Here is a 26,762-nt window from a genome sequence, read left to right as displayed (position 1 = left end):
CACAAATGTTAGTGGATTGTGCTTTTTTGTTATCTAAATGAGTAAAATATTTTTATAGAATTTTAATTATTTTAACTTAAAATTTGTTCTATGATTATTTCTAGAATTTTGGGGGACTAGGGTATGATATAAAAGAATTCAATTATTTTGAAAGTACATGGATATCCAATTGTTCAAATATATATATTGGAAAGAACTTTTCTCTTTTCCATCAAATTCCCTTTGGTACTTTTATAGAAAATCAGATGACCATATGTAAGGGTTTATTTTTGGATTTTCAGTTCTGTGTGTGATCTATATATCCATACTTATGCCAGCAATAGTGTTTTGATGACTGAATAGTAAGTTCTGAAATAACAGTATAAATCACCTACTTTGTTCATTTTAAAAATGACTTGCTAAGTCTAGATTCTTGGCTTTTTCATATAACTTTAAGAGTCAACTTGTTAGCTTGTTTTTAGTTTTGGGGTCACACCTGGTAGCGTTCAGGGTTTACACATGGTTCAGGGATCAATCCTGGTGGGGCTTGGGCCATGAGGGCAAGGACTCTATCCACTGTACTAGTCCTCGAGCCAAACTTGTTAACTTTCATGAAGAAAATTATATCTGGGGGTCAGAGAATAGTATAGAGGGTTGGGCATTTGCCTTGCATGCAGCTGACTCGGGTTCAATCTCCGGCATTCCATGTGGTTCCCCAAGCATTGCCAGGAGTAATTCCTGAGTGCAGAGCCAGGAGTAACCCCTGAGCATCACTGGATGTGACCCAAAAAGAAAAAAATTCACATTTTGTTAGAGATTCATTTAATGGACTCTTTAGATCATTGATGGGGCAATGACTATCTTAAAATATTTTCTCTTTTAATCTACTTATTTAATCTACTTATTTATCTGTTATATCTCTGAGCAGTATTTTATAATTTCAGTATCTAGTCTTGTACTTCTTTTGTGAAATTTATTTCTTAAATGTATTGATAGTAGTGTCTTGACATAATATTTTGAAAATTAAATAACATCTTAAAATATTTATGGAATGTGCTGGAATTCTTTGACTAATTAGATTATATTTCATGCTACATATTAAAATGGGCTGGAGTGATAGCACAGCAGGTAAGGCAATTGCCTTGCACGTGACCGACCCGGGTTTGATTCCTCCATCCCTCTTGGAGAGCCCGCAAGCTACTGAGAGTATCTCTCCTGCATGGCAGAGCCTGGCAAGCTGTCTGTGGCATATTCGATATGCCAAAAAACAGTAACAAGTCTCACAATGGAGACGTTACTGGTGCCTGCTCAAGCAAATCGATGAGCACCGGGATGACAGTGATACAGTGATTATTCTTTTTGATACTATTATGAATGAAAATGTTTTCTTAATTTTATTTTTGATTTATTTAGCATTATTACATAGAAATATAATTGATTCTTGAATATTGATCTCCTATCCCACAGCTTAGCTAAACTCACTTAATAATTCAAATAGTTTTCTTTGTAGATTGTTTTTTTGATTTTCTACATAAAAGAACATGTCACTTGTGAATAACAATAATTTTGCTTCTTTCCAATAGGTGTAATTTTAAATTTTATTTACTTATTTTACAAAAACCCTCTAAGTATAGTGTTGAATAGAAGTAATGAGAATAGACTTTCTTGCATTGTTCAATTTTAGGGAGAAAGCATTGCGATTTTTATCATTGTATTGGTGTTAGATGTTTTGTAAATATCCTTTTACTAATTGCAGAATATTCCTTGTGCTTATAATTTGGTTTTAATCTTTAATAAATGGAGCTGGATTTTTCAAAATTTACTTGTTTCTATTCAGATGATTATGTGGTTTTTGTTCTTGTACTAATATGATACATTGCATTTATGTTAATGTTAAGACTTTTAATGTTAGGGCTGGAGCGATAGTACAGCGGGTAGGGCGTTTGCCTTGCACATGGCTGACCTGGATTCAATTCCCAGCATCCCATATGGTCCCCTGAGCACTGCCAGGAGTAATTCCTGAATGCATGAGCCAGGAGTAACCTCTGTGCAAAGCTGGGTGTGACCCAAAACGGAAAAAAAAAAAAGACTATGTTAAATTAGTGCTGTATTTTTGGCATCATTCCTACTTTGTCATTTGGTTAGTTTGGTTCACTACTACCATGTTAAGGAAATTTATATGAGACATATTACCTTGACTTTTTTGTCATATATTTACCTGTCTTGGGTGTTGTTATTGTATAGGCCTACTTGAAAAATTGAGAACTATTTCTTTTTCTGTTTTCCAGATGTTTCTGTGTAAGGTAATTTATTATTTCCTTAAATCATTGATAAAATTTATCAGTGAAGCCACTGTACTTTGTAGAAAGTTTTACTAATTAATTTTTTTATTTTACTACATGTCTTTTATGGTTCTGTTTCTTTTTTGAGTCAATTTTTATGTTATTTCTTCCTAGAAATTTATCCACTTTCCTTTAAATTTTCTAATATGTTGGCATAACTTCTTCATAATATTCTCTTAGAATTCTTTTAATTTCTGAGGTATCTGTGACAATGTTTTTTTCTTCCATCACTGTTTAGTCCATCTAGAGGCTTATTATTTTGGACAATTTAAAGAGCTACCCTTTAAAAAAAGAAGTATTTCATTCTTCCTATTTCATTGATTTTTACTATTTTTTTTTCATTGTTTGTTTTGGGGTTATATCTGACAGTGCTCAGGACTTACTCCTGGCTCTGTGCTCAGGGATCATTCCTGACAGGCTTGGGGACTATATGGGATGCCGGGAATCAAATCCACATGGCTGTATGTAAGGCAAATGCCCTACCAACTGTACTATTGCTCTGGACCCTTCTGTTCTATTCTTAATTTTTCTTCTATTTACATAAGTTGTCATTTGTCCTTTTTCCCCTCCTTGCTTCTTAAAAAGACATGCTAGATTATTGATTTGAGATTTTCCTTTCTATAGTATTTAAAGGGACTGGAGTGATAGCACGGCGGATAAGGCATTTTGCCTTGCACGCGGCGGGTTCAACTCCTTCGTCCCTCTGCCTGGCAAGCTACCGAGAGTATCCGTCCGCATGGCAGAGGCAGGCAAGCTACCTGTGGCGTATTCGATATGCCAAAAACAGTAACACAAGTCTCACAATGGAGACGGTACTGGTGCCCGCTCAAGCAAATCGATGAACAACAGGACGACAGTGCTACCGACAGTGTTATAGTATTTAAAATTCATGTAAAGTTCATGAACCTTTCGCATATTATATTTCCAGATAAAATTGTTTAATATGGCTTGCCTAAAATAAAATGTTAAAATCGACTTGGGAAGCTAAGATCAGACCTTTATTTAATTCAATACTGAGTCCAGTGCTCTTAAGATTGACGAATTTTTTTAAAGATAAGTGAGACGTGCAGGCTGATGGGTGGAAATGTGTCTTTCTAGCTGAGGCTTGATGTTCTGGCACACGTGAGATCATTTTCAGGGGCCACCTGCCAATGGTTCTCTTCACTGAAGGGAATAATTCAACAAAGGATTTTTTTTTAAAAACATAAGTTAATAGATTTTTCTCAAATGTTTATTTTGGAAGTTTTCTAGTGCAGAGAAGAGTTGAAAGAATAACATATGTACCTCTACTTAATTCAGTAATGGTTAATAATTTCTTTAAAAAAATTTGTTTTTCAGGAAGCTCTTCCTTCACTCTTTTAATCTCTAATTATTTCTCGGAAAAGGAATCAAAGACAAACTCCCATGTTTCTAGCTTGAGTAGATGAGTTTTTTAGGGGATGACACTATTTTTAAGTTAGGGTAGAAGAGGGTGGAAGTCACTTTTTGTCTGCTTAGTGATGTCATTGGAGCAGAGTGATTAATTCATTCTCAGATGTTTTGAATTTGAGACACCAACACTGTTAGACATCCTAGTCGAGAAAGTTAGAAGCCATGTTGGACACAGCATGTTTGAATTCAGAGGCGAAGCTGAGCTTTACCTGTTTGCACACCTGCATATCGGTAGAATCAGAAGTAGATGAGATTACTTAAGGGAGGAAAAAAGAAGCCTTACTCATGCTCATAGAAAAGATAGCATTTATTTAATTAATTAATTTTAAGATTTATTTTATTTCATTTTCAGAGTATTGTTAATTTTTTTATTTAATTGAATCATCGTGAGATAGAGCATTATAAAACTGTTCGTGATTGGGCTTCAGTCATACAGTGTTCCAACACCCATCTCTCCACCAGTGTAATTTACTAGCACCAGTGTCCCCAGTTGCCCTCCCAGCCCAGCCTCCCCCCACCCCTACCTGCCTCTATGGCAGACACCTCTCTTTTCCTCTCTCTCTCTCTTTCTCTCTCTCTCTCTCATTTTAGGCATTATGGTTTGAAATACAGATGCTGAAATGTTGTCATGTATAACCCTTTATCTACTTTCAACACTCAGTTGTTGTCCAGGGTAATCATTTCCAGCTAATGTCGTCATAATGGGCCTTCCTCAATCTTACCTATCCTCCACCCCCCACATTCTTATGTTAATTTCCAACCATTGAGCCATCCTTCAGGTCATTCTCCCATTTTCCGTGGCTTTGGATATTAGTTTCATACTTTTTTTTTTTTTTTGCTTTATTTTGGGTCGCACCTGGTGATGCACAGGGATTACTTCTGGCTCTGCACTCAGGAACCATCCCTGGTGGTGCTCAGGGGACCATATGGGATGCTGGGATTCAAACCCGGGTCGGCCGCATGCAAGGCAAACGCCCTACCCGTTGTGCTATCACTCCAGCCCCTCATACTTTTTTTTTAATATCCCATAAACGAATGCAGTCATTCTATATCTTTCCCTCTCCTTCTGACTCATTTCACTCATCATGATACTCTCCATGTCCATCCATTTATAGGCAAATTTTATGACCTAATTTTTCCTAACGGCTGTGTAGTATTCTATTGTGTAGCTGTACCATAGTTTCTTTATCCAGTCGTCTATCCTCAGGCACTCAGGTTGTTTCCAGCTTCTGGCTATTGTGAATAGTGCTGCAATGAACATAGAAGTGAAGATGATGTTTCTGCCATGTGATTTTGGACCCCCAGGGTATATTCTCAGAAGTGGTATTGCTGGGTCAAATGGTAGCTAAATTTCTAGTTTTTTTTTTGAGGAATGTCCATATTGTTTTCCAAAAAGGCAGGACCAGTCAGCATTCCCACCAGCAAGGAATGAGGGTCCTTTTCTCCCCACATCCAGGCCAACACTGATTGCTTTTGTTCTTTTGAATGTGTGACAGTCTCTGTGATGTGGGATGTTTTCTCATTGTTGTTTACATTTGCATCTCTCAGATGATTAGTGATATAGAGCATTTTTTTCATGTGCCTTTTGACCATTCCAAATTTCATCTTTGTGGAAGTTTTTGTTCAAAAGATAGCATTTTGATAGAGTTCAAGTAGAGACTGCTTTGAAATAAATTTTAAAAAAAGCTATAGTGAGGTTAGAAATAATCCCATTTCTACAGAGGACAACTTAAAGAAGAATGTTTCCCTCAAGTTGAGTTGAATAAATGTGATGTGAAGTGTCCACTGAGTTGTCACTGTTGGCCTTGACAAAACTCTGTAGGTTGGCAATAGCTGATATTCCATAAGTCCCTTTAAAGCCTGACTGAGGAGGCTAGAGCCATAGCATATTGGTGCTTTGCCTTGCACGCAGTCCACCAGGATTCTGTCCCCAGTACCCTGTATGGTCCTCCTAGTACTACTAGAAGTGATCCCTGAGTGCAGAGCCAGGTGATGTAAGCCCTGAGCACGGCTGGGTGTACGGCCCAAAGCTTCAAAAGTAAAATAAATCCGGATGCAGTGCCTTCCAGCCATAGACACTGAAATATTTATATGAGCGTCATTAAAATAAAAATATTGTCCTGTGAAGCAAAGTCCACATTCAGTTTTCAGTTATAAATACAGATATTCATTCATTGCCAATTCTAAGTCATCTAAATGGTCATGATAAAACCAGTTGTATTCAGATAAAGTGGACAGAGGCAGTTTGGGGTCAGTGTGATGCCATTGACAAAGAACTGTTTTAGCCGAGACCCAAAGTGAATTCAGAATGTTTGTGCAGAGCACTAAGGTGTGATCATGAGCACTTAACAATTGCAAGGTGCTTTTTTTTCTTTTTTTTTTCTACAGCTGTTTGCACTTTTTAAAAAAATTTCCAACCAATTGGACCAGTGGTTAGATAAATTACCTAAAAGGAAGACAAAACAACCAACACAATATGCTGGCTATTCTTTCTTCAGCAAGGAAGGATGTTGGTTAGAGAAGGGAGAAATGTGTGCATATGTGATTGTCTCACTTATATAAAGGGATTTGCTTTATTTATTTAAATTTTATTTTATTTTTATAAAATAGTTCACAATAATTTATTGCATTCAATATTCCAACACCAATCCCACCACCATTACACTTTCCCATCAGTATTATTTTGAATTTTTCCACCACCACCCAAGCCTGCTCCAAAAGCAGGTCCTAAATAATTTATTTTGTATTGCTTGTTATGAATACTCCATTAAAAATGATCCAAAAAAGTTTCCTTAGGGGCTGGAGCAATAACACAGTGGGTAGGGCATTTGCCTTGTATGTGGCCGACCTGGGTTCAATTCCCAGCATCCCATATGGTCCCCTGAGCACCACCAGGAGTAATTCCTGAGTGCAGAGCCAGGAGTAACCCCTGTGCATCGCCAGGTGTGACCCAAAAAGCAAAAAAAAAGTTTCCTTAGAGAATAATGTGTGAAGATTGTTGTATATCACCCTAGAGCCATTAAGACTTTGTATAAGAGTTACTAATAAGTCTTTACAGTTGAGCGTTGTATGCTTTTATATATATATATATATATACATATATGTTTTATTGAGATTGGTTGCCTTCTACCTTACACTCCATGAAATGTGGTGTGCTACTCTTGGTATATAAGTGGTGTAGAATATGAGATGTTGCTCCAGGAATTCTAAAATTTTAAATAGGGTGATACAATTGGAGTTGAATTTTTAACTGAATGGTGACTTTGGGGTCCAGAGGCATACTGCAGCTTGTTGCTCTCTTCTGAGATTTATTTTTGAGTCTCTGGATCATGGCCCTTAATGAGCTTAAATGGCGTCAGAGACAGCTTGAGGCCACGATTGCCAGGCTCCCGGAAGAACAGGGAGATGGGGAGAAGTCGCCCATTCTCAGCTCCATGAGAGCCTGGAGATCTTGGTCACAAAACCCACATACTTGAGATTTGCAGCAGATTCATTCTCATGGCTGAGGCTTGTCTCGAGTCTGTGGAGATTGGCTGTGAACCTGGCTGTGATTGGGTTCTGGAGGTTTCCAGCTACCAGGGCTGTTTGGGCAGTTGGTGGGATTCACGCACTCCTCTGCAGTGCCCCGGATGAGACTCAGCCTGGCCCGGGCTCTGGAGGCATCTCTCAGGATTTATCTTAGAAGTTTTGCCTCACTGAGTTCTTGGTCTGATACTTATTAGTTGTTTAGACTTGTATCAGCTCCTTATTTAACCCCTATCTCAGTTTGCCTGTCTCTAAAATGGAAATTATTGTCTGTCTCAAGGTTACTATAAAGACTGAATTGGTAGAGTTATACAGACAGTGCTCTTAGAGTAATGTCCCATATATAGCACTATAGCACTGTCGTCCCATTGTTCATCGATTTGCTTGAGCGGGCACCAGTAACGTCTCCATTGTCAGACTTGTTGTTACTGTTTTTGGCATATCGAATACACCATGGGGTAGCTTGCCAGTCTCTGCCGTGTGGGTGGGATACTCTCGGTAGCTTGCCAGGCTCTCCGAGAGGGTGGAGGAATGGAACCTGAGTTGGCCGCATGCAAGGCAAACACCCTATCTGCTGTGCTGTCGTTCCAGGTCTGGTCCAATATATAATACGCTAAGAATATGAATTATTTTGTTTTGTTTTTAGGCACACACAGTGGTCTTGGGGCTGTTCTCAGCTCATTGCTTGGCTGAGGTTGGCAACTCTGGTAACTTGGTGACTCAGGATGGTGCTGGGGATTGCACGGGGGCTCCAGCACATGGATCAGAGACTTCAGCCCTTTGAGCCATTACCACTGTCCCCAATTTTTGGTTTTTAAAAGAAGGCATACTATCTGTCGGTTAGTGTTTCATTATTTATATTAAATGATATGAAGTAAGATAATGGCCATCCCTCACTATTTTTTGATGTAATGCAGAATATTTTCTGTTCCTTGATATGGTCTTTCTTCACCTGGTTATGTTCCACATACATATAAGTGTTTTCTGTCCAAGAATACAGAGTCAGAGAGTTCTGAACTGAAACAGATTTTTGTTAGCAGTACAACGAGGTTTATCTGATCAAAGAATTTGCTCTTTCATTTTTATCATATTTGTATTTTCCTCATAAAGGGAATGTATGGGGATGATGATAGATTATTATTAAGAAACTTTAAAATTCCAAAGTTCTTCTATGGAATGACTTATAAAATGGTAATAGTATTGATATTTTCTCTTATGAAACCATGAAATGTGGTTTGTTTTCCTTAAATAAATACTTTTTCTCATACTTGAGTTACCTAAAGATTCAAAGCTTACAGTGAACTAACCCCCTGATAACAATGATGCAGTATTTTTGTGAATTTTTTCTTATAAAAACCTTGTAAAATATGCTATGTTTAGTTAGGAAAGCAAAATAGCTATAATTTACAAATATATTTAAATTAAACAGCAATTAATAAAACTAGTGGTGGGCATTCATCCCAACTGGCTGTTTTTGAGTTTATTCATCTTGGCCTTAAAATAGAAATTCATTCATGTACGCCTCTTTTTTTTTTTTTCTAAAAACTTGGGCCTTTTTGGAATAGGGGTAGGTGACTTCCCTCATCCCCTCAGCCCCGTTCTTCCTACCCTTGTATTCCCAGAAACTTTGCAGCCATACCCACATTCTGCCACTGCTGCCTGTAAGCTCATCTGCCCTCTCAGCTCCAGAGACTCATGATTAAATCTCAACAGAGATCAACTAGACACCATGTAAACTCACTAGCAGTTAAGTATTCTGGATTATCTGGAATGCATGGCCACATCTGCAGCTATGCAGCATCCCCAAACTCCACAATACTAACATTCCAGTAGGAGCACACCAGACTGGATGGGAATGTAAAGTAGAAGCCAAATAAGCTTGACTAACAAAAACCTTAACCCAGAAGGCTCAACTAGCAACAAAAGCTGAGTAAACCCTCAGACTTGGACTTAACATCCCCCTGGTTAGATGCAACAGTTTCCACAAATGTTCTTTTACTGAAGTATCTTGATCATGCCATTAGCTATTTGGTGGTAACAGGCAATATAAAATCAATTATTTTGGGCCTGCTGTGGATGCAGACTTGAGAAGTGATAGGGAAAATGGGAACAATAGTGGAGTGAAGGTCATAGTGGTGTTGGGACTGGGGTTGGACTATTGAATGCTCGTAACAAGTGCATCACAGACAACTCTGTAAACTATGGTGTTTAAATAAAATGGGGGAAAATAGAAATTAAGTAGATGTCAATTGCAATTGGGAGTTTCTACCCTTTTTTTTTTTGCCACAGTGATTTTCAACGGTTGTTATATATTTGGATGAATAATTTTTTTGAAAGAAATATTGTCACTTAAAGTGGTAGATATTCTATTCAGGTAGCCTGTCATTTTAATAAATGTCTTCCTTCCTTAGAGTCTCTACCTGAATTATTCTATTTTCACCAGAGGGACTAAAACGTCTAGTAGTTTAGTCCAAAGAGAACAGTGTATGGGAGGTGATACAATCAGTCATTCATCTGTTATATGTCAGTGATAGTTTAAAGTAAATGAAGAAATAACCATACTATGGGAAAAGTAGCCTGTCCTGTCTATTTAGTATACAAACAGGTATTCCAACACTTAAAGAAAGGGAGATAGGGCATTTTAAAAAACATACACGGTGAAAATTCAGGTGCTTAACTTGAAAAAAATATTATATTGCTTCCATCTTGTTGAATATCATACCTTTGAAGCTTCCTAGCTGATACCACTCCCGACCTCTGGCCAGCTTTGCGTCTTCCATTCCTGTGTCTACACTTGATTCACTCCCCGCTTCTTGAAACTAACTTGCTTTCTTGACACTCTTCTCCTTTAGTCGCTTCCTGACACTTTGATCTCAGTCTCCTATATTAACTTCTCTTTTCCTACAATACTCTTAATTTTCATGTTTTTGGATTATTGTTTTGACTTGCTTATCTGTGTATTCTTGCTGGTTAGTTTTATGTACACCCATGGCAACCACTAATGCTTATCTGTTAGTGACTTTGAAATCTTCTTCCCAGTTCAGACTTGCAGCGTTGCAAGCACTCTGCCATCTTTGGTTGGCTTGTCTCCTGTGGACATTTGAATTTGCTCCTCTTCAGTTAGTTTTGAACTTTATCCCATTATTTCATAAAGCCTTCGGTTGATTCAGTTTATGTATCTACCTACTAACCTATATATCACCTTTATTACTTATTTCCAGCATTTCTAAGTGACTCTTTTTAAATGTTGTGGTTTAAAAATGTATTTAAACCAGAGAAAAAAGAAAAATAAGACTTGTGAGACATTTCAAACATCCCAACAATTTACTGTTCTTTAGTTTACTCAGATGGGGCTCAAGACAAGTAAAGACTAAGTAGACATCTCGTTTGCAATCAGAATTTTGACCACTATTTTTTTTTTCTCATGTGGCTTTCAGGAGTTATAATATTTTGATATGAGTACTTTTATTTTCTTAAATAATATTTCTCAAGTGCTTATCTGAATAGGTACACTGCTTCCCATTTCCCCTCTTCCTGTTCCCTGGCAACTACCATTCCACTGTTTGACTCCATAAAGTTTATTTATTTTGGATAACTTACATAAGTGGTATTATGTGGTTTTTTGTCTTTATGTGACTGTCTAATGTCACTGAATGTTAAATTGTCGTTGTTCATGTTGTCACATATTGCAGAATTTACTTGAATGTGCAATATTTACTGGGATAGATGTACCACGTCTTCTTTGTCCGTTCATCTGTTGATGAACATGTAGGTTTGTTCTGTAGATTCATTGTATATTCTCTACACACAACTTGTCAAAGACCATTTGATTCCCTTTGTGATGTCTTTCTGGGCTTTATATTTTGTTCCATTAATCCCTGTGTCTGCCTGAATACTAGTTGCATACTGCTTTGATTACTATAGCTTTATAAAATGTTTATAAAATACCAAGTATGATGTCTAGTTTTTTTCTGTTCCCAAGATTAATTTGTCTAGTCATGGACTTTTGTGATTCCATATGAATTATAAAATTACTGTTTCTATAAAAATATTCATAGGCTTTTAATAAGAGTTTCATTGAATCTATATATAACTGTGGGATGTAGACATCTTTTTTTTCCCCTAAAGTGTTGCTTGCAGTTGAAAGGCTGCCGGCATGGGGGGGGTTGGTGGTCCCAGTTATGTGGGAGCCCATGCTCTGGCATTGCAACCTGACCCCCAGGGCCATGTGCAAGTTTGCTGGGGTCTCAAAGGCAGTGTCGTAGGTTGGAGATATTTTAACAATGGTCTTTCAGTTCATTTATTTGAGTGCTTAATTTCTTTCATCAATGTTCTATAGTTTTCAGTACACAGGTTTGTTTTTAATTTTTATTGCTTTGGCTGCTGTTATAAATGGAATTGTGTTTTTAATCTCTTTTCAGGCAGTTCATTGTTAATGCATGAAAACACAGCTGATTTCTGTATATTGACTTTGTATCCTACAACTTGATTGAATTCAGTTATTTTATCAATGTTTGGGATGAAGTTTCTAGGGTTTACTGTACATCTTCTTACCTGAAAATAAGGACAATTTTACTCCTTCCTTTCTTATTTGAATGCTTTATAATCTTTATCTTTAAAAAAATTTCCCCCTTTATTTAAACACTGTGGTTTGCAAAGTTGTTCATGATGTATATGTTACAGGCATTCAGTATCTCGACCCCAGTCCCACCACTGCGGCCTCCCTCCATCATTCCCCCCATTTTTCCAGCCACTCCTCAAGCCTGCCTCCATAGCAAGCCCCAAACAATTGATTTTATATTTCATGTTACTAATAAATGGCTAGTGGAATGATCTAAGAATACTTCAGTAAAAGAACATTTGTGAAAATTCTTGTGTCTCACCATGGGACATCAGGTCCTCGTCTGAGGGTTTGCTCAGCTTTTGTTGCTAGTAGAGCCTTCTGGGTTAATGTTTTTTGTGAGTCAAGCTTATTTGGTTCTACTTTACATTCCCATCGAATCTGGTGTGCTTCTACTGGGATATTGTAGAGTTTGGGGATGTCCAGAAAATCCAGGATATTTCACTGTATATGCAGTGAGTATACATGGCAGACTGTTGATGTCTTTCGAGATTTGATCAGGAATCCCTGAAGCTGAGCTGATAGATGAGTTTACATGGCAACAGTTGTACAATGTGGGTGTAGCTGCCAGGGCTCTGGCTGTGCCACTCCCCAGTTTGCCTCAGAGTTTTCAGTCAGGGACTGGTGTTTCCAAGAAAGTTTTGCTATCTCTTCTGAGATTGAATCATGGGTCTCTGAAGATGAGCTTACATGGCGGCGGTGGTGGGATGTCTGTAAATCTTTGTCTAAGTATCTGGCTTAGATTTTCAGTATTAGGTTAAATAGAAGTGGCAAGAGTGGTTATCTTTCCTTGTTCCAGATCTGAGAAGGGAAGCTTTTATTTTTTTCAGCTTTGAACTTTTGATCATATCTTTCAAGGCCTCTTAAGATGAACCCTTCTTTTCTCCCCCGTGTTTTGTTCGTAAAGTTCTTCATCTTTCTCCCCTGCATGCTCAAGTACCCTAGTTGGAAGTGCTGCGCATCAGTTTTAGGCCTTACAGATACTTAAATTTTTTTTAGTTTTATTTTTTGGGTTGTGATGTGGCCACGCAACATCTAATAGCCTAGTTCTCCTTCGTGGAGAACCTGACAAGCTACTGAGAGTCTATTGCCCGATCGGTTGAGTCTGAGAAGCTCCCCGTGGCATATTCATATCCCAAATACAGTAACAGATATATACATACCTCTCAGAGAGCCCGACAAGCTACCAAGAGTATCATGCCCACATGGCAGAGCCTGGCAAGCTACCTGTGGCGTAGCCGATACGCCAAAAACAGTAAAAATAGGTCTCATTCCCCTGACCTTGAAACAGCCTCCAATCGTTGGGAAAGATGAATAAGGAGAGGCTGCTAAAATCTCAGGGCTGAGTGTAATACTAGTGACCGCTCGAGTAAATTGATAAACAATGGGATGACAGTGATACAATGATACAGTTTTTTGGGTCATACCTTGCAGCACTCAGGCCTTACTCCTGGCTCTGTGCTCTGGGGCCAGTCCTGGAAGTGCTCAGGGCACCATATGTGGTGCGAGCATCAAACCTGGGTTGGCTGCTTACAAAGCAAGTACCTTACCTGTTGTGCTGTCTCTTTGCCCTAACATATACTATTTTCTTGTTGAGGAAAGTGTCTGTCTTCTCGTTTTCTACTTTGTAAACTGCTCATCATGTAAACCACATATTTTGACATAAGCTACATGTTTATGGATATATAATGCCATTCTTGCTCTGATCAATCAAAAAGTTCCTTTTCTCCACTCTGTGGTAAATTAAATTTACACTTATTGCAATCATCTAGGACTGGAGAGATAGCACAGCGGGTAGGGCGTTTGCCTTGTACATGGCCGACCCGGGTTCGATTCCTTCGTTCCTCTCGGAGAGTCCAGCAAGCTACTGAGGGTATCCTGCCTGCACTGCAGAACCTGGCAAGCTACCTGTGGCATATTCGATATGCCAAAAACAGTAACAAGTCTCACAGTGGAGACGTTACTGGTGCCCGCTTGAGCAAATCAATGAATGATGGGACGACAGTGCTATGGTGCTACAATTATCTGGTTTTTTTCTTTTCCCTCTCTTCCTCCCTCCCTCCCTCCCCTCCCTCCCTCCTTCTCTTCCTTCCTTCCTTCCTTCCTTCCTTCCTTCCTTCCTTCCTTCCTTCCTTCCTTCCTTCCTTCCTTCCTTCCTTCCTTCCTCTCTTTCACCATTGAGGAGCTAACTATAATTCAGGGATCTGTAGTTATTCACAATATAATACCTGGCATCTAGTGCTGTTTGACAGAATTTTTAAGTGAATGCAGAATGACAATCCATTCCTGCAGTTATTACTTAAATTTGTTATTTTCTTTGGTCTGAGTACATGATGATCTGTAGCACGTTGTGACTTTATATTGGATTTTGGAGCCACATCTCGTGGTGCTCAGGACTTAACTCTGCACTCAGAGATCACTCCTAGTGGGGCCCTGGAAACCATACTTGGGGCTGGGGAATAGATCAGGTTAGTCGCAGGCAAGGTAAGTGCCCTACCTGTTGGAACTCTAGCCTCCTGTGACTTTATTAATAGAATTTTCTTCCTCAAGCTAATAGTAATCTTCATTTTTATTACTATAACTTTTTTGATTTTCATAACAAATATTTCTGGCCTTTCATGGTTAACTCTTAATAACTTTAAGTATCAGTTTCTTTTAAGGAAAGTTCTAGGAAAAAAATCAAAGAAGCAATAAGTGAGAAATTCTCTCCTGATCAATATTCTGACATACTTTGCTTATAATGAATGCAGTATTCATAGTCACATTTTGAAGACCTCCATGAGTTAAATATTAATTGTAAATAAGAATATTTTGCCTAGCTATCATTTTCTCCAGGTCATTGTAAAATTTTTATATTCCAAAAAAATCACTCTTAACTTAGATATTATGATAGCTTTTGTTGGTTGAAGATTATCAGAATCTTATTTTCAAAAATATTAGCTTAAGTAAAAATGTAGTTCTTTCTTAAAGGGACAGTGTGTGAATAATGTTGATCATAGTTTGTATGAGGGAATCTATACTGAAGTGTGGTATATATTTCTGTTTTTTTTATAATTCAGTACTATTTTATAAACAAGTAGCAAATATGTACCTCTGTAATAAAAATCTCATGATATTCCAGAAATTACCCCATTTTCATTTTAGGGTTTTCTTTATTTATTATTAAATCACCATGGGATAGTTACAAAGTTGTTCATGATTTGGTTTCAGTCATACAATGTTCCAACACCCAACACCCATCCCTTCACCAGTGTACATTTTCCACCACCAGGAATGCAATTTTCCTCCTTCCACCCCCCCAGTTTGCCTCTACAGCAGACACTTTTCTTCTCTGTCTGTCTGTCTGTCTGTCTGTCTCTGTCTCTCTCCCTTTCTCTCTATTTCTCTCCAACCCTTTTCCTCTCTTTCTTTCCCCTGCCCCCTTCTTTTGGTCATCATGGTTTGTGGCACAGTACTTGATAGCCCTTTAACTGCTTTTAGCACTCAGTTCTTGTCCAGAGTGATCACTGTTGTTGTCATAATGGTCCCTCCTCTGTCCTAACTGCCCTCTCCCTCTTCCCCTCACTGTGACAAGCTTCCAGCCGTGGGCCAGTCCCCCTGGCCCTCACTTCTATTTTCCATGGGTATGGAGCCCGCTCGAGCAATGGGATGACAGTGATACAGTGATGCAATGGTCTCATACTGTTTTTTTATACCCCACAGATGAGCACAGTCATTCTGTCTGTCCCTCTTCTTCTGTTGATGTCCTCTTTGTGTCATCAATTCTGATAGAATTTTGATTAGTTTTGGGGCCACACCCAGCAGTGCTCAGGGATTACTACTCCTGGCTCTGTGCTCAGGGATCACTTCTAATAGGGCTTGGGGGACCATATGGAATGCCAGGGATTGAACCCTGATAGGTCGTGTTCAAGGCACGCGCCCTACCCACTGTATCTTTCTGGACCCAACTACAATTTTCTTGTTTCTCCAGCATGTTTTGTGCGTTACCATGGGCATAATGGGCCCTTGTGCATTGCCTATGGTGTCCAGGAAGCAGAAGGCCTGGGTCACTCCTTTTGTAGCCCTACTTCCTCCACTTTCCTGAACAAGCTGTCCAGGAGGGTGTGCCGGCAGCCTGCTTACATCCCTTGTTTTAAACAAAGCATGCCGTGGATGATACAGAAGGATGATACAGTGGGTAAGGGCCTTGCTTTGCACATAGCTCAACTGGTTTTGAGCTTCAGCATCACACTCCAGGAGTGATCCCTGAGCTCAGAACCCAGATTAAGCCTTGAGCACTTCCTGTTGTGGCCCCCCGAACAAAACATTCAAACAAAGTAAATGATCCTGGACTCTCTTTTTGGGGGCTTTTTGAGTTCTTCTCGTGTGCTCTTTACTATCCTCCACGTATTTTGTCACCTTCTCTCAGTATTTTTGCATGATCTCATCTGCTTTTGGACGTCTTTCTACATCTTTGGAGATCTGTGAATAATACCTGGTCTCTGATTTTGCCAAGAAGAGAGAATTCAGAGTCTGTCTGTTCTTGTTCCTCATCTACCAGAGGGGAAAGAGAAAGGCAAATGATGACTTCTAGGAACCTATTGACATGTGCAGCTGTGCTCCTATTCCATGCCCCTTTAATTATTATCACACACACAAAAATGTTGTCTCCTTTAGCTAGATACACAATCTGTGACACAGAAAGCTTAAACATCCTCCCTACAGTCCCTTTGAAAATATATAGCCATCCTCGACTGGATTCATACTTAGCTCAGCTTAAATCTTAAATCTGTTAAATCTTGAAGCGCATCTTATTGAAAGCTGCTTCTAGGCTGTATTGCAGTCTGAATTCTTGCTAGAGTTAGGGACACTGTGTACAGGTATTTTCTATAGACAGAGGAGAAGGATGAATGGGATCCTAAGGGGACATTGAGACCAAAAGAAGAGAAAAATCAGATTCAAATTTTGGTTTTGTTTGTGTTTTTTTTTGGGGGGGAGGGGCAGGTGCACACCTGGCTGTGCTCTGGGCTTATTATCTTATTGTGACTCTACGATCATGGATCACTGTTGGTGAGGCTCATGGTACCATATGGGATGCCAGGGTTCTAACCGGGTTGGCCGAATGAAAGGCAAATGCCCTACCTGATGTACAATCTATCAGCTTTAGAAGAGTAATAGGACCCCAAATCTTAAAAATCACTGTGTATAAATAATACTAAATGTATTCAGAAAAGAAATATTTGAAATGAGTGGTGATTTCATTTTTATTTAACAGTAGCTATCTAGTCAAAGACATGTAGATTTTTAGCTGATCTCATATATTAGCTTGTAGTAGAAAATTAGCTTACTAGGAATCTCTACCTTCTTTCCATAGTCTTTTTGTATTTTTAAATCTTTTTAACCTTTTTAAAATTAGAATTTTTAAACCTTCAGAATATCCCAAAGAATAGCACAAAGAATATAGACTTTTTACCTAGATTCTCTTATTAATATTTTATTCTATTTGCTTTATCATTTGCATATGCTTCATCAGTCCCTTCCTGTCTACTTATATATATTTTTTATGAACCATTCCCAAGTAAGTTTCATACACTGTACATTTGTGTTTTTAGTTAATGTGATTTTTACCTCCCCCTTTTATTTATGACAGTCAACTGGTATAGTACCACTAGCTTCCAAAGTCAGTTTGAATGATTTCTTCTTTTCTTTTTCTTTTTAAATTGAATCACCATGAGACACACAGTTATAAACATGTACATGATTGGGTGTGGGTTTCAGTCATACAATGTTCCAACATCCTTCACTTCACCAGTGTGTATTTCCCACCAACAATGTCCTCAGTTTCCCTCCTGCCAGCCACCTCCCCCCCCAACCTGCCTCTATGCCAGGTACTTTTCTTCTCTCTTTCTCTCTCTCTGCCCCTCTCTCTCTCTCTCTCTCTCTCTCTCTCTCTCTCTCTCTCTCTCTCTCACACACACACACACACACACACACACTCTTTCTTTTTGGGTACTCTGTCTCTCTCTGCCTTTCTCTCTCTCTGTCTCTCTCTCTCTCTCTCTCACACACACACACACACACACACACATACTCTTTCCTTTTGGGTATTATGGTTTGCATTACAGCTACTGAAAGGTCATAATGTATATCCCTTTACCTACTTTCAGCGCTCAGTTCTTATCTAGAGTGATCATGGATGAATCCTCCTAGACTTTGTTTCACTGTCTTTGAGTGTCCGTCTCATACTAATTTTGTTTATTATCCCACCAATGAGTGCAGTCATTCTATGTCTGTTCTCCTCCTTCTGAGTAGTTTCACTCAGCATGGTATTCTCCATGTCCATCCATGAATAGGCAAATTTCATGACCTTCTATTTCCTGGTAGCTGCGTAGTATTCTATTATGTTTTCTGCCCTTTTTTAAATTTTATTTTTAAAGACAAAAGTAATTTCAACATAGTCCTTTACTAAATTCCTTCCTACATGGGGAGTTCCTTTTCCTTTTCCTTTTTCCCCCCTAATTTCCAATAAACTTTTCTACTTTCAAAGAAAAAAAATAATTTTTCTCAGTTTTTCTACTTACCAAAATATTGAGGGAACTCGGTACATTGTTTCACCTTGCTTTTATACTATCAATTTAAACTACATTTATGAGGTCCTTTGAATGCCTGTATCTGCAAGTAGATGACTTTTCCCAGATTGTCCTTTAATAAACTCTCAAGCCTTGGTGTAAAAACCTGTTGCTACAAGAAATAAGGCAATAGCTTTATGGTCTAACAATTTTTTTTTTTTTTTGCTTTTTGGGTCACACAATGCACAGGGGTTACTCCTGGCTCTGCACTCAGGAATTACTCCTGGCGGTGCTCAGGGATATGGTCTAACATCCTATAGAATTTTTTTGTGTTGAATTCTTATTACATGGTTTTGATCAAAGAAAATCTTTTGTCGAATGTAAATATTTGCTTTAGAATGACTAGATTTCTAGATTTCTATTTTGTAAGATGACATGAGTTTCATGGAAATTTTTGACATTCAAGTTTTATTTTCTACTTCAGCTTAAATTGGATCCATGGAGCTGAATGTGCAATTTGTTTCTTTCCCTTTCAGCAGTGTATGATTGTGTGAGTCCAAGACTGCACGTCAGTGAGGGAATTACTCCGGAAGAGTAAAGTTTGCAGTCATATAAAGAGATTGGGATTTGGCTAAAAAAAAAAAAAAGTCATAGGAATTAAGCTACTTAAATGCTAGTGAGAAAATTGTTATTTTCAAGTTGTGAAAATTTTATTACTGGATTTTTATTGGTGTAGCTTGCCAGCATCTTTAATGCCTGGCATTAAAACTAATTTTGACTCTGTCAGCTGAATCTCTTTCCTGGTTGTTTGAGCTGTGGAGGACATTAGGGCTAACTGTGGTGAGGTCAGTTCCCTAAAGTTTTCACTTGTTCTTTGTGAACGTTGAAGACACCCAGGTAAGTCGAGGCTCACGTTGATGATGGTTTGTCAGCCTCGAGGAACTGATTTGGGAGCAGAGGCACTACCTGAGTTTTTGCATGGACTCCAGATCAGAACAGACTCAATGTTCTGTTATTACAAAATGCTGCCCAGCGTCAGTCACCTTCATTGAACCGCTGGATTTAGACTTGAAATGAGACGGGGGTCTCGTTTTCTTGTGCTAACAATACCGGTGATTTTTTTCTTGTGTGTTTATTAGTATTATTTCTCTTCTCTGCTTGTCTTATGTTCGAGCACTACCCGAAAAGCTAGATTGAATTAGTTTCAAGGATATTTTTCTTCCTGTAGCATCTAAACTTTGCACAGTGTACGATATATAGTAATTCTTATTCATTTGAAACACAGCAATTTGTTCCTGTCAGTAGAGGAGAGGTTTGTTGTTTTAAATTGCCGGGTTTTGTTTTTGTTGGCATGTTCCTCAATACAAATTGAATGGCTGACAAAAATCTATTTGTATGACAGTTCAATCTAGATAAGTGCCCTGTGTAGCCTAACGGTACAATTTGGGGTCTCAGAGATAAAAGCGAACTAGAATGCCAGGCTTGTAGCAGAGCTTCTTCGTGCAGATAACAGAAGTAATCCATATTCCTCAGGTCCACAAATCAGACAGACAAAGAAGAAATATGCATGTGCCACATCTTGTTTGAAAACGTGGCCTTTTAGCGTCTACATAATAGAAAAATAATCCGGAATACCTAAGTCAGGAGAATGGTAAAATAGCTAATACAAGATATGGCTACGTTTAATGTTAATTTTATCTTATAAAATTGGAAAGAATTCTCTTGCTTAGCATTTTCCTATAGTGTATTGGCTTGGTTTAATTTGCTTTCTATTTTATTTATTTTGGAGTGGAGCGATAGCACAGTAGGTAGGGCATATGCCTTGCATGTGGTTGACCTGGGTTCGATTCCTCTGTCCCTCTCAGAGAGCCTGGCAAGCTACCAAGAGTATCCCACCCACACGGCCGAGCCTGGCAAGCTCCCCGTGGCATATCCGATATGCCAAAAACAGTAACAGCAAGTCTCACAATGGAGACAGTACTGGTGCTTGCTCGAGCAAATCGATGAACAATGGTACGACGGGGCTACAGTGCTTTTATTTATTTTATTTTGTGCTGGGAAACTTCCAGCAGGGGGAGATAGGGGAGAGGGGGGATTCATCAGGGCTACACTTGGCGGTGCGTTGGGGACCATGTGGTACCACAGATCCAACCCAGGTTATTGCATGTACAGGGCATGTGCTCTGCCACCTTAGCCACACGTCCAGCCCTGCCTTTTGTTTTAACAAGCATATTCTGAGATAAGTCATATCTTTAGGCATTGCTTCTTTTATGGTTTAGATATTCCACTGGAGAGAGACAGTTGAAGGGAGTTCTCACTGCCAAAGATGAGTTATTGAGAATTTGTAACTATAGGGTTACTTCTGCCTAAACACTTGTCAGTCTTTCCATATAAGTATGTCTGAAATTTCTCAAATATAACCCATATATAAAAAAAGGGGGATAACAGTTGTGGGGACAGAATTGTTACTAGTGTATATGATAGCAACATCCTGGAAATATATTTAAGAGCCCCAATTGTAAGTAGGCAAAAATTAAGCTTAGGCCATAGAACCTATTGATTGAATTTGAGGAGTAAAGGAGAATATGGAATAATTTTAAAATGTTTTTCTGGAGACACTGCATATGGGAATACTGCATATCAGATTAGTGTGAAGGAGAAGGACTAGTTCACCTTGAAAGAAGGTGCCTTTAGGTTATCTAAGCCACCAGTGGGAATTAGATTTATGAGTAGAATATGTACAAAATGTCTTTGCCAGTGCCTAGGTAGTTAGTTATTAGGCTAGAAAAGAGGGCAGAAGGTGGAGATTTAGGGCCACTTAAGAGAGAAGTTATTATGGAGGAGAATGAGGAGCAATCAGAGGACAGGAAACGTTCAAAGGGAGTGGGGTAACGGCTTCAGAGAAAGTGGGCAACCATACTACATGCTGTTGAAAGGACAAAAGTGACCATTGGAGCCAAACACTTTGACAAAAATAAGTGATGCAGTATTGGATAATAGTCAGATATTTATAATATATGCTTGAGTCCATGCTGATATTAATGAACAATGAGTGAATAATAAATTAATGACTGAACAATAAATAATTATCTCCTTGATGAAGAATGTCAACAATTTATACATATACTCTTTCCCCTCCCCACACTGGAGCATAACTTTATGGAGGGGAGCGTAATTGTCCACACCTTGAATGTGTTCTTGGCATAAGTATAGGACAAAGAAAAGAGAAACTGCCTCGGCCAGGTGATCAAGATTAACATAAGCATAGTCATGTTTATGGGGTGCACATTTGATGTGATATAATGAAAATGACATTTGATCTGCCAACTTCTTCCCATATATATGTGTATATTAGCTATACACAGACACACACACACATCTCTCTAGTCAGGGAAAAAAAAGTAAGGCCAATCAGATTTGAGGGGCATGCTACATAACACCTGGACAGTACTCTTCAAAACTGCCAGGGTCATCAGAGTTAAGGCAAAGTTTATAAATTGTTACAACCCAGAAGTACCTAAGGATCTAGGATTACTAAATGGAATGTAGAATCTTGAATGGGATATAGGAACAGGAAAAAAAAAATTAGGTACTCACAAAATCTTTGAAAAAGTGTGTATTTTAACTAATAATAATAATAATACATAATGGGTTCACTACTTGTAACAAGTATACCATAAAATGTTGGTTAGATGTAAGTTATAATTAATGGGAAGGAAGTAGATATGGGCTCCATGGGAACTCTGTTCTATCTTTGCAACTATTCTCTAAATCTATTACCACTCTAAAAAATCTAAAAAAAAAAAAAAAGCATGGCCAATGATTTTAACAACTAGGAAGGCAAGGCATTGGTGTTGGGTGTCCTATGGCATGAGAGGCAAGCACCAGGTTTGCTGCGTTGAGAAGTGACTCGGACATGAGTGGAATTAGGCTTGTAGAATACTCTTTCAAGAAGCTTGGCAAAGAATAGAAAGATAATGAGAGGCTGGACATTAGCTGGAGGGGAAGAGTGGAGGGTGAAATAGCTTGAAGTATATAAAGCTGGGGTATACTTCAAGACATTTATGTCCTTAAAGAAAGCCAGCTGAGAGTGACACTTTGAAGATATTAGAGAAAGAACATTTAATTGAAGCAAAGCACCTGAGTAGGCAGGATTGATTTGATTTGATTGAGAATGAAGAATCATTTCAGAAGAGCAATTTAAGAATGACTTTTCTTATTTATGTTAAATTGTTTAGTTTTGGGTCACTGTGTATTTGTGGTAATCTCCAGAGTGGTTTTAATAAGAGAATTTGGACTAAAAGAATTTTGTTTTCTTGCTTAAGCATCTTAATTTAATTGGCCGTATTTATAAGGCATTTAAAGGCATCATTTTATAGCGCTGAATTATGAGCACTATAACCTAACAGAATCTGTCATCACATAGGTCTGGATGCATATACCAGGAATAAAAATTGTTGGTCTGGCAGTTGACTGGTTCCAAATTAGAATTTTAGAGAAATTCTTTGGGGAATCAGTAGATCGCTTGGGTAGGCAGGCAGCCTCTAACCCATTTTACTAATCTGTGGCAAGGCTCATCTTCTGCCTTGTGGGTAGATTATCATTGCTTTATGGTGCAGCCTTTGAAGATTAATCTTGAAATACATCTAAGTCACACCCATAGGTAGGTTTAGTTGTGACTAGCCCTGTGAGATCAGACTTTTTATTCTTGCATATAAAACATTGTACCTAAAGTACTTCTCACCCTGGAAATGTCGATTTATTATATGTATTATGTGTAAACAATGTCATTATCAAAATGCTGACATTTGTGTCAATTGACAACACTGGAAATTAAGGTTGCTGCTGTTGTTTCCCCTCCCCCCATTTGTTGATTTGGGGGAAAAAGTGACAAGAAACAAAATCCATAGCCTGATACTCAGAAACAAAATCCATAGCCTGGTACTCTGAGCTGCTGCTCGTGTGGACCTGGTGAAGGGTGCAGGCAGAGCAGGGGGAGCGCAGCGTGGAAAGACCCTGGCCCAGGGAAGGGCATTCTGTCCTGTTTCTGCCTCGTTTTCCCCACAGCCTGTGGACTTGGGGCGTGGACTCCGGATTTGGGAGTGGACTTCTGAAGTACAACTCTTCTTCGTTTCTGAATGTTGTGACTGTTTTGAATGGTGCCGAATGTTACTGTCAACAGGTTACGTAGGAAACCTCAGTGTCAATTTGTACAGATCCCACGAGACTATTTGTCTTTGTATGTGCAGGTGACTTGAAGTTATGCTTCCAGGCAGATATTCGGTGAAAGATCAGGTCTCCTAACAGCTCTGTAGATGGCCCAGAGTAACCCAGATATAAGCTAATTACATATGTTATGTATTTACTTCTAGCAATTCTTTTTAAACATAGAACCAAGGGCTGGAGAGATAGTACGGGGTTTAGACACTTGCCTTACATCCTGCCACCCTCAGTTCAAATTCCCAGCACCACGTACGGTACCCATAGCACCATCAGACGTCACCCTGAGCACAGAGCCAGGAAAATTCCCGAACACTGCCAGGTGTGACCCATCCCCTTCCCCCCAAAAAACAACTGACGAATGTTATATAGCATTTATTTATCAGAATAACCTTTTTCAGTGTATAGAACATTTATATATTACTATCAAATGAAATAAGGAGTGTTTTGACATATTTATTATTTTCTATGGAGTAATTTTATTTCATATTCAGAAAGACTTTAGCAACTAGATTTCCTCTGCTGATTGCTAAGTTGACACGAAGTTGACAACATCTGGGCATTCTATTAGGAGCTGATTTTCTGAATGAAGTAACTGAATTATTGATTGGCAAGTTAGCCTGATAGAAGAAACAACAAAAACAGTGTTCAATAGCAGCATTAAAGTCATATACCATGGGCCAGAACAAACAAATGTGGCCATGAGACTATCTCCAGTTGCGTTTGGTTGTTCCCTTCCCTCCTCTCCTCTCCTCTCCCCTCCCCTCCCCTCTCCTTGTTGCAGTGGTGAGGCGGGGTGTACCTTAGTCCTGTCTTCGGGCTCCACACTGGAGCCCCAGGGCTCGCGGGGTGTACCTTAGTCCTGTCTTCGGGCTCCAGACTGGAGCCCCGGGGCTCGCGGGGTGTACCTTAGTCCTATCTTCGGGGTCCAGACTGGAGCCCCGGGGCTCCCACATTGGCTGAAGTGTTGGTAGACAAAAACTTTGTGGGGTTGCATGCTTTAGTTGTACTTGCACACATCAGAGCATGAGTGTTGCACCCTTTAGCTGTGATGCACGCGCCCGTCCTGCTTACAGTGTTTGCTCGGGCTGGCGGTGCTGCTCATACACATGCGCTATGGGGGTCTGGGGGGCTCATACGCCTGTCCATGGTGCAGGAATGTACTTGTGGGATGTGGGGTACGGTCACACATCCCAGGTGCTGTGTTGCATACACTCGGAGTCTGCAGGGTTTCCCAGACAGCAGAGCCCAAGGATGATGTATAGTGCACGCGGGTGGCACCGGGGAGTGAATGTGCAACTTCATACTGCGTCCTGCTGCCGAGGCAGCCCAGGGCCCCTCAGGGGGGCGCTCTTCTAACATAAATGTTAGACTTAAGCGTTAGACTTACCAGAAACGCTGGGAGAGGAAATGAAGAAATGTAAGGACGTGACATCTCGACTGTTTTGCAGATCATTACCGGTGTCGCAGCCGGGTGGGCAGAGTTTCTGTCCTAGGTAGAAGTCTCTTCTGGCATCTTAGAGTTGTATCTTAGTGCGGCATACTTAGAGTTATTATGCACGTGGCTGGGATATGGGCAAGATCCACTCTGTGTGTGTATTCATGTCTGTGTATATATATTTAAAAGCCTCAGCAGAAGCATTTGAACATTCACATGATATGATAGCTTAGTTTTAAAAGTAATTAGGAGAAGATGTCAAATCTTTTATAGACCAAACACGAATATCCATTTCAAACATTTAAAACAGTTTTGACAGGGCCAGAGAGATAGCACAGCGGATAAAGTGCTTGCCTTACATGCAGTCCAACCTCAGTTCAGTCCCGGCTGCTCCCCTCCCTCCCCTACCCCCCTCCTGTCCCTGACAAACCTTGCCTGGAATTATCTCTAAGTGCAGAGCCAGTAAGCCCAAAGCACAGTTGGGTGTGGCCCAAAACAAGAATTTTTTTTTTTTTTGAGAAAAATTTAATTGAGCTTTCTTTTTCCCCCCTGATATATGTAACATATTCAGAAATGATGAGTTCGTTCCGTGACCTCACGGTAACTTGCTTTTAAACCGTTGTAGCCAAGCATCGGGGCGTTTTAGTATTTTCTCTCTGGCAGCTTGCATATGGTCTGTTGGCTATGAGTTTATGGGAGATAGAAAGTGTGCTTTCCCTTATTAACGCTGCAGTATTGGTGACATATGGCAAGTGCACATTCCAGAGAATGAGCTTGACCTTTGACTCTAAACAGTCCCTTGTGCAGAGCAAGCCATGTTTAGGGGAATGATTACTTACAAGAAACAGATTGGAACTTACTTTCTCTGATAACGTTTTTAAAATGCAGTGAAGTTTTTACCACTGAAAGTCATCTAAAAATGATAGCACCGTAAAATAGGGAATTTGGCAAAAGAGTGTAGCAGAATTACTGGGTTAAAGCAATACAAGCTCATTAAAGCTACTTTGTTATGTATTGGCAAATTATTTTCTAGGAACGATGCATTAATTTGTTCCCTAAGCCCTACGAGGACTGGTTTTATTTCCCCTTTTCCAATATAAGCAACTAAGCTTAGTTGACCAGTTTGCAGTTTAGGCTAGGTTTTCATTGATGTAGCATATGAAATAAGTATCATTTATTTTTAGTAAGTAATATGCCCTAGGAGATAAATATTACCATCACTGTTTTATTGTTATTATTTTGTGTGTGTGATGCCCAGCTTCACACATGCTAGAGAAGTGTTTGGCCGCTGAGCTATGCCCCTGACCCCAATCATTACTGTTTTAGAGATTGAGGAAACTGATATCAAACAACTTAACTTGACCAAGATCACATACTGAAAGTTTCCTGTGCTGGAATGATGAACCTTTTTAAGTACTGGGTCAGAGAATGGAATGTGAATGAAAAGCTGAAATTGGCCATGGAGAATAGGAGTGTGCTTAAAAGTGGAATGCTTTGTGCCAAAGATAGATGCATTTTACAGAATACCATCTGGGCATCACAGAAGTATGATATTAGTTCATTAAAATCAGATAAATTTGGATAAGAACTGAATGCCAGCAATTATGTGACCAGCAAATAAATAGAAGTCCATGGTATTCTATAGATATCCCAAAGTA

The 26,762-nt window shown here is 39.2% G+C and overlaps 1 protein-coding gene and 1 non-coding gene across 5 annotated transcripts in view; one reads left to right on the top strand and one right to left on the bottom strand.

Annotated features, from left to right (window-relative positions):
- VTI1A (vesicle transport through interaction with t-SNAREs 1A) overlaps positions 1-26,762 on the top strand; it is a 396,717-nt gene that overhangs the window by 54,732 nt on the left and 315,223 nt on the right. The gene's annotated exons all lie outside the window — the stretch shown is intronic.
- Positions 11,403-11,537, bottom strand: LOC129399498 (small nucleolar RNA SNORA76). The gene has a single exon (XR_008627132.1). It is a non-coding gene; the product is annotated as a small nucleolar RNA SNORA76 (small nucleolar RNA).

This window comes from Sorex araneus, chromosome 11 (assembly GCF_027595985.1).
Source record: "Sorex araneus isolate mSorAra2 chromosome 11, mSorAra2.pri, whole genome shotgun sequence".
Lineage (NCBI taxonomy): Eukaryota > Metazoa > Chordata > Mammalia > Eulipotyphla > Soricidae > Sorex > Sorex araneus.
This window is presented reverse-complemented; position numbering and strand designations above follow the sequence as displayed.